The sequence below is a fragment of the Lissotriton vulgaris genome, chromosome 7 (genome assembly GCF_964263255.1).
Source record: "Lissotriton vulgaris chromosome 7, aLisVul1.2, whole genome shotgun sequence".
NCBI lineage: Eukaryota > Metazoa > Chordata > Amphibia > Caudata > Salamandridae > Lissotriton > Lissotriton vulgaris.
Window position 1 is genome coordinate 616,589,563 of NC_141695.1, and position 12,748 is coordinate 616,602,310.

The 12,748-nt window shown below is 47.5% G+C and overlaps 1 protein-coding gene across 2 annotated transcripts in view; it reads left to right on the top strand.

Annotated features, from left to right (window-relative positions):
* Positions 1–12,748, top strand: part of GGA3 (golgi associated, gamma adaptin ear containing, ARF binding protein 3) — a 730,479-nt gene that overhangs the window by 491,365 nt on the left and 226,366 nt on the right. The gene's annotated exons all lie outside the window — the stretch shown is intronic.

Here is a 12,748-nt window from a genome sequence, read left to right on the forward strand (position 1 = left end):
GCCAGGTGGCAGATTGGGTTTCAGCAACAGTTAAAGGTAACTTCTCTAAACGTTCTATATTAAGCAAACTGTAGGTTACGTCTTTCTTAAACATCATTGTTTTGCATATGTGTCAAATTATCAATGTCACAAACAATTCAGTTGCATTAAAATAATTCCATGGACTTGATTTGATTTCAAAGCCTGCAGCGTCCAACTCAATTGTAAAATCGATCCTAACTGACTCTGACCATGTTGAAGCAAAGACATGTCATTTTGTATGATATCAAATGCAGAATAAACAATATTAGTCAATGAATAAATTTGATTTGACAATGTGACCATACCATTATCTACAACAGCAAAGGCTTTTTCTAAATGTTCCTTAATTCTTCAGCAGCTTCCTGCTAAGAAATGCAAATGTCATTATAATTGGCATATAAAAAATGTTTGGAACAAGGATATGTGGGACCCTTCAAAAAATCTTGTAAATCCATATTATCAGAAAGGAGGGATAAGTGGTATTTAACCGCTGACAAGTTGGAATGTTCTAACCATAGCTAGCATAACTTTCTTATGAGGTAGTAACTATTCTTGAGTGTTGTGACTGAATATACTTTGGCCAGTTCGCTGTAAACCTTTTGGAAGAGTTTAAAAAACAGGATTTGCAGCCATTGGTACCTACTGCCCATAACTGCCAGTTATTACATTCCGCAGTAGAGGGAATGCTTGCCTCGAAGTCTTTGAAAAAACTGGTTAACTTGCGTTAGTAAGCCGGGGCTGGTGCTATATAGGCTCAGAGGTGTCATCTGATGTCACTACTGATGCAGACCGAGTCCAGCACTGTCTGTTGATGACCTCAAAACTTTGAAGTTTCCAGATCCAGTCTGACACCTGGGTTTGCTCTACAGGTGAGGAGTCTGGAGGTAGATAGAATATCCACTAAACAACAGAAGAGAGGGTCAAAATAATGAAGAGCCTGCAAGAGGAGTCACTCTTGTTTTTTAGAAGAACCCTCACTCACCAACCTGGTTGGTGACATGCTTTATCATTGGGTTCCCACCAGAGAGGCCGAATGCCTCCCTGGTGCGCTGCAACGCCTGATTACAGCAGAGCAGGTTTTTTTGGGTTTCGTGAGTGTGAAGGGTGATGGTGAAAAAGATTTAAAAGGCCTTGATTCTATCCAGATTTTTTTTTAAATTGTGGAAGATCAGGCACAGTTTAAAAGCAGTGTGATGGATGTTTTAAGCTTGATAAATTGACCAGTTACATCCTTGTATAAAAATAGGGTGTGGTCGACATGTTTCAGCCTCCTTTCGCCCTTAGCGAGGCTTTCGTCAGGACCACCACGGCGGTATGCGCACGCTAAGGTGCACCCTAACCTGTGGTAGAGACAAACCGATTCAACTTACGGTTGTAGCAAAGCCATCAGAAATTATGAGAGCCAACTGACTATAGAGTGTAGGTTAACCTTACATCATGGGTCCTAGTGGGGGTGGTGACTTGTAGTCACACGTCCGTCAAAGCCAAGCACCCATTTAGCACCTGGAGACTCTCATCGATAGGACCCCATGGATTAGATAGAATATCTGCCAGAAAGATTGTTTCAGCAGCTAAGTAACTCATTCTTCTATGCTGTAAGTTCCAAGCGAGCTTTAAGCCCACTAATCTATTCGGTTGTTTATGAATATCCACCAGAAAGATTGTTTCCGCAGCTAAGTAACTCATTCTTCTATGCTGTAGGTTCTAAGGCAGCTTTAAACCCACTAATCTATTCGGTTGTTTTTGAAGATTGGAAAGAATTCCAGATTATGTGATCATAGTTCTCCGCTAGGAGTATTCTCTGACCAGAGGTCTCAACCCCTTAACTGCTGCAGCTTCTTCATACCAGAGCTGAGCCATTTTTTGGCCATTTGGGGTAGTTTGAGCGTATTCTTTTTTTCCCACGTAAGGTATCCACTCCACATTTGTGTCCTCTTTTTCAAACATTCCACGGATTGTAAAGGTACCCAGAGTTTGTTGAGTCCCCTGGAAGGGATCGGAAAAATATACCCACATTTTGAGTTTTTGGGGGAAAATTGGGAAAAAAAGTGCTCCACAAAAAAGGGTGTGTATTTTCTCCTAAAAATGGTATCAACAAAAGTGTTGTTGTGCTAAAGTTCAATAGAACACAATGTTATCCCGGGCACTCAGTTTCGTGAATGTTTTTGAAATTTATAAGTTTTGTAGAGTGGCACTCCAGTCGACGCACGTAGTCAAAGCGTGCCTTTCGAAATCTGTTAAAGTGTTGAGGGTAGAAAGTCTATCCTCCAGGCTGGGCGCCAAATTAACAGCGAAAACAAGTTTCTGATTGAAGTTCATATGTTTATTGGATTCATCGACAATAATTCTAGTGAGTCGATTATGTGAGACTACATGATTATCCTTGCTGACATAATTCACTTCTTATGTAGCATTGTCTTTAAACAATTATCCACTTTGTCATAACACCCAATGCATTTCGGGTCTGAAGAAACGTGACCCTTCGTCAGGGGTCTGCAAACAAGGATTAAACAGGACCAAATTAATCACCCTCGATAATCCGAAACGTATAATAACATTGCCATAAACATGATTACACAGCATCAGGAACGGAAAATAATAGAAGTAAACGTGCCGTTTCAGGAAAGAATCCACTCCACCAAGATAAAAGAACATGACTTCAACCTAAACTTGGCCAGGAGATGCCACACCAACGCTAATGGTGGAAAAGTTAACCGTGTCTCTCTACCCCCATTCTCAGTAACAACGCTAATACACCCACACAAAACTTACGAGTAGTAGGACGCGTTCGCGCCTCAATGGATTCAGGATTCTACCCACAATGTTACAACGAGAGTTATCATAGGGGAAACATCAGTCATGTGATCGCGACCGCAACCAATCACGTTGCGGGCAGCCGATCACGTGATATGAGTACCACGGCTTCAAAACAAGGCTGGATGAAAAACGGCGCTAAGCCGATAAGCTCCTTTTACACCTGACGAAATATTTAGGGGTGCTTAGTGAACTCTCAGCAGTAAAGGCTGTAGGGCCGACCGAATCCCGCTTGAGGTTTATAAGGTTTTTTGGTTATCTCTTGGAGCAGATTTTACCAGTATGCTCTTCCAGGTGCAGATGGGGAGGCTCCCCCGTAGTCTTGGGCACAGGCCAGCACCGTCGTATTTTGAGGAAAGGGAAGCCAGCCACAGACCCAGGGTCGTATTGGCCGATCACTCTTATGAATACGGACGCAAAAATATATTCAAAGGTCTTAGCAAACCGATTGAGCCCAGCTATTGGGCGAGTTAGCTCGCCTAGGCAGCACGGATTCATACCTGGTAGGGGGACCACAGATCCTGTCAGAAGGGTCATTACGCTTTTTGATGCCGCCTGAGTTGCATGAGGCCCTATGGCACTTATACTATTAGATGCAGAAAAAGCATTTGATAAGGTCTCCTAGGACGTCCTGTGGGCTGCTCTCAAATGGCTTGGGACTGGAATGGGCTTTATTAAGGCCCTAAGGATATTGTGTGCGTCTTACACAGCTAGACCTTTAATGATGGGAGGGCAAACATAGCAATCCAAGATCAAAAGAGGGACCAGGCAGGGTTGTCCATGCTCCCCATTACTGTTTGCCTGTTATATTGACCTTCTAATTCATACAATTGTTGCTAATTCGGGTGTAAAGCACAAAAGCTATCACTGCTTTGAAACTAAGATTTTAGGGTATTCAGACGACCTAGCAGTCGTCACACATCTCCCGGGGGTGGCGCTTGTAAAAATAAAGAAATAAACTTTGGCTTTTGGGAAGATCTCAGAGTATTTACCCAATCAGCATTAAACTCAAATCTTAATTAATCAACATCTTGGACTAGCGGACCCCTGGGTCATCCAGTCAACAACATATTTAGGGGTAAATACATCAGCTAATATCGGACAAATTGTTGAATCTAGCCCCTGTCTTTCAGAAAGGATCGCAGGACTTTGCCAGGCTGAATAACCATCAATTGTCACTTGTTGGCCGCTGCAATCTGGTTAAAGTCCTCTTCCTTTTTAGATCAATACCTCCAGTATTTGAGATAGTATGTTTTAAGAAGTTTTAAGGGGTGGTCAATAAAGGTATATGAGCATATGGGAAGATAAGGCGGACCCTGAAATTTGACTCTCCCTATGGAGAGAGCAGGATTGGCTGTTCCTGATTTTAGATTATATCACCTAGCATGAGCCCCGCAATATATATATATGAGTGGACTAGTTGGAGGAAATCCCTTGGAGGAGGGTACCGGATATCTATGAGCTATTGGTAGGAAAAGAGGCTGAAAACCTTTTTTTAAGATTTACCAGGCCTAGCTATTTCAAGAAGGTAAGGTTTAAGACTCTTTTGGCAGCATGTAGGGTATGGGGGATGTGAAAGAGACAGATAGAAGTAGGAAGAATACATTATTATACCCCTCTTTTTACAAATACATCCCTTCTGGTAGTTTTTCATGATCGCACGATGATTGGGGATTTGTTTAGTACAACCGGAGTTAAGTCATTTACTGAGATTCAAGATAGGTATAGTGTCGATAGGAAGGACTTTTTTAAAAACTTACAGATACGTAGTTTCCTTGTGAAGAAAACAGGGAGTCCAAAAGGGATAACTAAAGACATCATTATGGATAGGATGAGGGATGAAGAAGGTTGCACTATTAGCTGGATCCACAGCGAGCTGATGACCATGTAGCCAGACGATCTTGAGAGGCAGGCGGATAAATGGGATCAAAGGCTCGGGTTAAAGAGATCAGGCTTCCTTGATTCTCTAAATAAGGGGCATACTATATTGTGCTCATCAAATTTGCAGGCACAGCATTTTAAGACAATTTTAGATCTTTATTATACGCCAGGGAAAATAGCAAAGTGGGGTGGTTCAGTTGGGATTAGCTGCTCTCGCTGCTAAGCCCCTAGGGCAGACGTGGTTCACATGTTCTCGACTTGCCCACGGCTTAATATTTTAAAGAAAGAGATAGAGAAATTCTTAGAGCTTTCTCTTAGAGAAATTTTAGAGCTTTCTCTGAAGGTGAAACCCTAAATTAATGTTGTTGGGGATTAGTAGCTCAAGATCAGATGGTGCCCAACCTGATTTCATGTTTATGGCTATGGCAGTGACTAGAATCTGCATTTCTACAGCCTGGCTGGATCCTTCGGCCCCATTCTTTTTCTCAGTGGCTCGCCCGACTCCCCTCCACATTTAATTTGGAGAAAGGAATTTACGAATGAAAAGGCCGAAAGGCCCAAAAATTGGGGAAAACTATCTGGGCACCAATTTATCAATGGAAGGCTGAGGTCGGTCGATCCTGAGGCACTATTGAACTGTCATATCGCTCATAAAATCAATGCTGTTTTTATCAAAGTGCAAATGCTTTTACCCCGATGCTTCTATTTCGATGAAATCGCTCTGAAAAACTGTTTATGTATGTGCCCCACCCCCCCCAAACATTAATAATCAATACAATTATATATAATTGTTGTGTGAGAATTTAAAGGCGGCCTTCCCTGGTCGCGAAGAACAGCCCACCGCGGTGAGCGGGTCTGCTATGGCGCTATGTCAGTGTCTAGCGAAAAGGAACGAAGATGAATTGGCGACTTTGCAGGGGAAACCAATTCAAAACAGCTCCGGTGTGCAGCCACAAAGCAGGGCAGGTCCCGCCTTGGAGATGTGCTTGTGTTACTTACAGACAATTGGAACTGCGGCAAGAGCACCCACTTGGGTAATATTTTGGGGCACACTACATCACCCACAAGGCTATGCAAATGGCCACGCCCACTTGGACAGGTGGTGGAAACATAAGAGCACGCCCAGCAGCACTTGCAGTCGTTGTTGCATGAAAAGCCACAGAAGAAAGGGTTACACCTGAAACGCGTCTGGCTTGATGGAACTTTTATTTTGCTGCTCTTCGATGGTGCCTGCTGGCAGGCTGCTTGCCAAATAAAGTGAGCTGCATTAATATTCTTCGTGTGGCAAGGTTCTTCAAAAGGGTTTTCCTGTTGTGTGAGAATTTAAAGGCGGCCTTCCCTGGTCGCGAAGAACAGCCCACCGCGGTGAGCGGGTCTGCTATGGCGCTATGTCAGTGTCTAGCGAAAAGGAACGAAGATGAATTGGCGACTTTGCAGGGGAAACCAATTCAAAACAGCTCCGGTGTGCAGCCACAAAGCAGGGCAGGTCCCGCCTTGGAGATGTGCTTGTGTTACTTACAGACAATTGGAACTACGGCAAGAGCACCCACTTGGGTAATATTTTGGGGCACACTACATCACCCACAAGGCTATGCAAATGGCCACGCCCACTTGGACAGGTGGTGGAAACATAAGAGCACGCCCAGCAGCACTTGCAGTCGTTGTTGCATGAAAAGCCACAGAAGAAAGGGTTACACCTGAAACGCGTCTGGCTTGATGGAACTTTTATTTTGCTGCTCTTCGATGGTGCCTGCTGGCAGGCTGCTTGCCAAATAAAGTGAGCTGCATTAATATTCTTCGTGTGGCAAGGTTCTTCAAAAGGGTTTTCCTGTTGTGTGAGAATATATATATATATATATATATATATATATATATATATATATATATATATATATACATCCACTTTCCTCCACGAAGAAAGAAAAGGCCAACTCAAGGGGAGACGTTTGGAGGCACCTTTAATCAGGAAACAGATGGCAAATTGAAGTCCAGGTACACCCGCTCTGGCGAATGCATTTCGGCGTGGTCTGCCTTCTTCAGCGCCGTGGGTGTTGCTTACAAAGTGCTGGTGAGTTGATTCAGGCTTTATGTGTTCCGCCCCTTCCTGCTACTGTGGAGATTGCTCCACCCCCGTGGGTGAAATACCAAAAAAACGCCTTGACCTCCTTGTGGACACAAAGTGTTCAGCGCCTACAGGTCCCAGCATGCTCCTTTCTATGCTGGCAGGAAATGCGTTAGGTGGAGCAATCTATGTTGAGCCCCAATGTCCAGCCGTCCCAACTTCAGGTGCCCCCTCGAGTCCCCATCCGCAACCACCTCTTTCACTCAGGGAAATAAAGCGGGGGCAAGGCAAATCATACCTCACCCAGCGTGATGTCAGATGACACCTACACCGCTCCCAATCCGTCCGGGTTCTGGAGGTGAGCCTTGCTTGTTCCTGTACCCAGGAAAGGAAAGCACCAAAGTGGATCCAGTGAGAAGCAAAGCCGCTTGCGCTGCGGGAGCCTTTTAAACGCGTCACTGGGGGTCGCGTTACCAATGTACATCCACTTTCCTCCACGAAGAAAGAAAAGGCCAACTCAAGGGGAGACGTTTGGAGGCACCTTTAATCAGGAAACAGATGGCAAATTGAAGTCCAGGTACACCCGCTCTGGCGAATGCATTTCGGCGTGGTCTGCCTTCTTCAGCGCCGTGGGTGTTGCTTACAAAGTGCAGGTGAGTTGATTCAGGCTTTATGTGTTCCGCCCCTTCCTGCTACTGTGGAGATTGCTCCACCCCCGTGGGTGAAATACCAAAAAAACGCCTTGACCTCCTTGTGGACACAAAGTGTTCAGCGCCTACAGGTCCCAGCATGCTCCTTTCTATGCTGGCAGGAAATGCGTTAGGTGGAGCAATCTATGTTGAGCCCCAATGTCCAGCCGTCCCAACTTCAGGTGCCCCCTCGAGTCCCCATCCGCAACCACCTCTTTCACTCAGGGAAATAAAGCGGGGGCAAGGCAAATCATACCTCACCCAGCGTGATGTCAGATGACACCTACACCGCTCCCAATCCGTCCGGGTTCTGGAGGTGAGCCTTGCTTGTTCCTGTACCCAGGAAAGGAAAGCACCAAAGTGGATCCAGTGAGAAGCAAAGCCGCTTGCGCTGCGGGAGCCTTTTAAACGCGTCACTGGGGGTCGCGTTACCAATGTACATCCACTTTCCTCCACGAAGAAAGAAAAGGCCAACTCAAGGGGAGACGTTTGGAGGCACCTTTAATCAGGAAACAGATGGCAAATTGAAGTCCAGGTACACCCGCTCTGGCGAATGCATTTCGGCGTGGTCTGCCTTCTTCAGCGCCGTGGGTGTTGCTTACAAAGTGCAGGTGAGTTGATTCAGGCTTTATGTGTTCCGCCCCTTCCTGCTACTGTGGAGATTGCTCCACCCCCGTGGGTGAAATACCAAAAAAACGCCTTGACCTCCTTGTGGACACAAAGTGTTCAGCGCCTACAGGTCCCAGCATGCTCCTTTCTATGCTGGCAGGAAATGCGTTAGGTGGAGCAATCTATGTTATATATATATATATGTTTCCTCGTCGATCTGCCTCCCGTCTGACTCGGAAGTGGTGTTTGCAGTTTCCGCATATATATATATATATATATATATATATATATATGTTTTTTTTCTGACTTTGACAGTTTTTCAAGGAAAACAGTGTGCATTTTCATGCCCTCTGTTTTTAAGGCTTGCGGGTCCTGTGGTTGGCAGATGTCAGCCATGGACCCCAACTATATGTGGTGCCAGGATGAGCACCATGAGTCTGCGTCATGTGACTCCTGTCGACTGCTTTGGCCTAAGACACTTTAGGAGTGGCAGATTGAGCTGTTGGCGTGAGTGTCACAGCCCTCTAAGGTGCCCCCTAGGCCTCGGTTACCTTCACACTCCAAGGACCATCAGCGGGGTCGCTCCAGGGGCCATTTCCGTCTTTGACGTCTTCCTCTTGTGGTAAGTCAAGACGCAAGTGGTTCAAGCCATGTCGGACCCATACTTTCCCTGTGGAGACGGAAAATGAGTCTGTTCCATGCCTCCCAACATATCCTGGAGCTGGGGCGACCCTAATCCAGATCGGGGAATATTATTATTCTGTTCACAAGATTTCGGGTGTACACCTTCCTCTGGAACGCCTTCGGGCCCCAAGGAGGTGCAGGAGGCTGATACTGTTAGAACGCCCACAAGTTCACCCTCGGCGTCAGTCTGGTCATTAGATGCCATTTCCACATCAATGCTAGTGGACAGTCCTTCAGGGTTTCTGTTAGAAATGGGGGTCCCTAGTTGGCACTGGCTGGCGCCACTGTCCAAATAGGGACCCTTCCTCCTAAGGAAAGGGCAAGGGGGCCACCCCCTTCGATAACCCCTTCTCAACCCTGTGGTAACGTAGCACAATCAGTTAGGCCTATCTCAGAGGCAGTGTGTGAAGCGTTTATGACCATGTACAATAAGGCAGCAATGACACCACAAAAAGACAGCTCAGGTACGTATAGAAAAATAATATCTTTATCTAGCAGTTTAACTCAACTCTCAAAGCACATCAACAATAACAAATCATGTCAACCAGTAGGGACTCAAAGGAATGACAACGTCTCAACCCAATCATAACGCTGACTGAGTCCAGTGACGGGGCCTACGCGACCCGTTGCGCACCAGGTACCTGTTGTTGGAAGGGGGGACAGCACGCAGCTTCTCAAAGAAGTGGAGACAGTGACAGGCAAACTCCCTTCGACCACTATACGGAGTGGCAGAGGTCCGCAGCGTGCATCCACACTGACTCAGGCACTTGGGGACAGGCGGCTCCCCACAGTAGCAGCACGCTGCTGCGGCGGCCCGGATTGGGGGAGGCAAGGACTCTCGTCGGGTTGCTGCGTGGTGGGCGCACAGCGGCAGCAGCTCTCTCTCTTGGCTACGCCGGCCCACAGGACAATGCCAGGGGGGGATGCAAAGTTGTCATGGGTGCGGGAACTCAGCGGCTACAACTCTCTCTCAGCTGTGGCGGCCTGTGACACAATTCCAAAGGGGGATGCAAAGTAGTCAAAGGTGTCAAGGGTGTAGACTCAACGCTGCTACAGCTCTTTCTCAGCTGCGGCAGTCCACAGGCGTGCACAGTGGCCAGGGGTGTGGGCACTCAGTGGCTACAGCTCTCCTCCGGCTGCGGCTGCCCACAGGACCACTCATGAGGGTGCACAGTAGCAGAAGGTGTTGGCACCCAGCGGCTACAGCTCGCTCTCGGCTGTGGCGAACCACGGGACAAATCACAATGGTGCACAGTAGCAAAAGATGTGGGCACTCAGCGGCTACAGTTCTCTCTCAGCTGCAGCGGCTCACGGGACAGATCACGATGGTGCACAGTAGCAAAAGGTGTGGGCACCCAGCGGCTACAACTCTCTCTCGGCTGCGGCGGCCCACGGGACAAATCACAATAGTGCACAGTAGCAAAAGGTGCGGGCACTCAGCGGCTACAACTCTCTCGGCTGCGGTGGCCCACGGGATAAATCACAATGGTGCAGGTTCTGCCACTCTCAGCGGGGACAGCTCTCCCTCAGCTGCAGCGGCCCTCACGGATCTTGCAGAAGGTTGGAGGGTGCAGATTTAGGCGGGATTTCAGCGGGCGGCTCTCTGAGCTGCAGCGGCCAACAGAGGTTCAGCAAAAAAAGGTTCAAAGATTTAGAGTTAAGCGAGCGCTCAGCTGCGGCAGCTCCCTCGTAGTTGCAGCGGCCTGCACAAGTTCAGCAAAGAAAGGTTCAGAGTTAGGCGGGCGCTCAGCGGCGGCAGTTCCCTCTGAACTGCAGCGGCCCACATAAGTTCAGTAAAAGTTTCAGAAGAGGTCCAGTCCATTGCCCTTACAGTAGACCTAGAGGCTCCGTATTACTTGACGGGGGCCTCACCTGTAAGCGGAACTCCCCGCACGGGAATTCCAATGGCTGGCAGGGTGTCTAATGTCCCTGAGACTTCGGTAGGAGGCTTCCTCGATTAGGGCCCTCTGGTAGTTTCTTCAGCAAGATGGGTTAAAGTTGCAAAGTCCTTTTCTCCGTTCACTCAGACAGTGTCTCGTCTTGATATCCAGAAGGAACACACTTGGCCAAAGTTCCAGCGCAGCATTTTATACCTAACAAGTCTTTGGAGTCAGTGATTTGCAACCTTAGAGAACAGTCAGAACCAGATCGGTGGGGTCAGGGAGCACTTGGTTTACGAGGTGACATCCTGTCCTTTCAGAAGGAGGGGTTCTGCTATGTGGAGTAGTGTGGCTCAATGGTTAGAGCAGCAGACCCTGATGCAGAGGTCTGGCCCGGGACCAGGGTTCAATTCGGCGGGTCTTGGCTCAATTTCCTTGGACCTGATAATTCTCGCCTCTTTGCCTATTCTAATCACGGGTCCCACTCTGCAACTCTGGGCAATAGCTTGCTTAATTTCCACAACGGCCCCAACGGGGCTAGGATGCCTGGCTTCACCTAGGGGGTGCCTAGGAGTGGGCATTTCACAGGGAAACGCCAGGAAGGGTTCCACAGCGGTATGCGTACAGCGCCAAGACACCTCATGGTATAAGTGCGCTATACAAGTACGAATTAATTTCATTTCATTCATTTCATTTAAGTTCATCAGACACCCAGTTGGAGGTGGAGCGATCATTCACCTTGCCAGGCGCGACCCAGCTTGGATTAAAGAGTCACCCCTCCCCACGCTTGGAATACCGATCACTCTCTCCAGCCAGGTCTGACCCATCTGGCCCTGCTGCTCTAAAACCAGACGGACAATATGCATACTCGCAACAGCCCACAGTAAAGCTTTAAACAAGAAACAACCACGTTTTGTGGAAAGGTATTTCACAACATATAATACCTAAACGGTCGTCACTAAAAGGTGGCCCTCACCGGCCTGATTATACTCAGATTAAACTCGTAGTTCCTATCGGGTTCCTAGGCCCAGATAGGGTGATAGACAGTAATCCTTAGCAACACAGGCTATACTAATGTAAGCGTCAGAGTTATCCTACTACACACAATCATTTATTTACATGGAGCGGTTGCGCTATGGCACTGAGTAGCAGTGGCACGGCGCCCAGAATATCTATATCCAGCCAACATACAAGACAGGAAGAGTAGCAGGGGAAGGGAGACCTACACCAATGATGCCAGGTCTAACAGTTTCCACCTTCGGCGCTTAGCTCTGAACAACCAACGTCGTTACTGGCGCCGGTGGTGCACAGCTTCTGAGCCTTCCACTTTTGATGCATGCAGCAGTTAATTCGATATTGTTGATGGTGCCACACTACGCCTCACCACTTTCGACTCTCTGACGCAGATGACGAGGACACTGTATGGCGTCGGCCTGCGCTTCTCGACACAGAGCTGCATCGGACATAGCGCTTAGAGCCGGCTGGCTTTCGCGTCGGGTCTGGGCTCCTTGTGGACCCATCTTCCACTATTCCTCCTCTACCAAGTACATTTGAAGGAGAGGATATGTTTGTTCCCCAATCAGATCCAATCCCTTTGGACACCAGTTAGGTTTTTGAACTAGAAAATGCAAGTGGTTTAGAATCCTTTCCAACCTCCTTCCTTGTATCCCCTCCTTTGCAGAAATGTTGAAGCGAGTTGCTGAGGTTTTAAACTTGGTACTTCCATCTGTGGCAGTGTCCAGGGACACTTGGTTGGACATTTTGCACCAGAGTCAGTCTGAAGAGGAGTTTGTGCTTCCATATTGTGAAGATTTATCTCATATCTTGTTAGGGGCATGGTCCATACCCGTACGGGCCCTCATATTGAGCGTTCTATTTCTCAAAGACATCGTCCATTGATGACCGGCCTGTCTTATGAAAACACCTACTCCTTAAAGCTTTGTGGTTCAGACTGACTTGGCTGCACAAACTATTGGTTGTGTTCTGCCTACCCCTCCAGATAGGGAAGGCTAAACGACTGGATACTTGTGGCTGGCAAATGTTTGACTTTGAGGTCCACCAATGCTTCTTGTGTCCTTGCCCGTCTCACCCATGCTTTCTGGGATTCA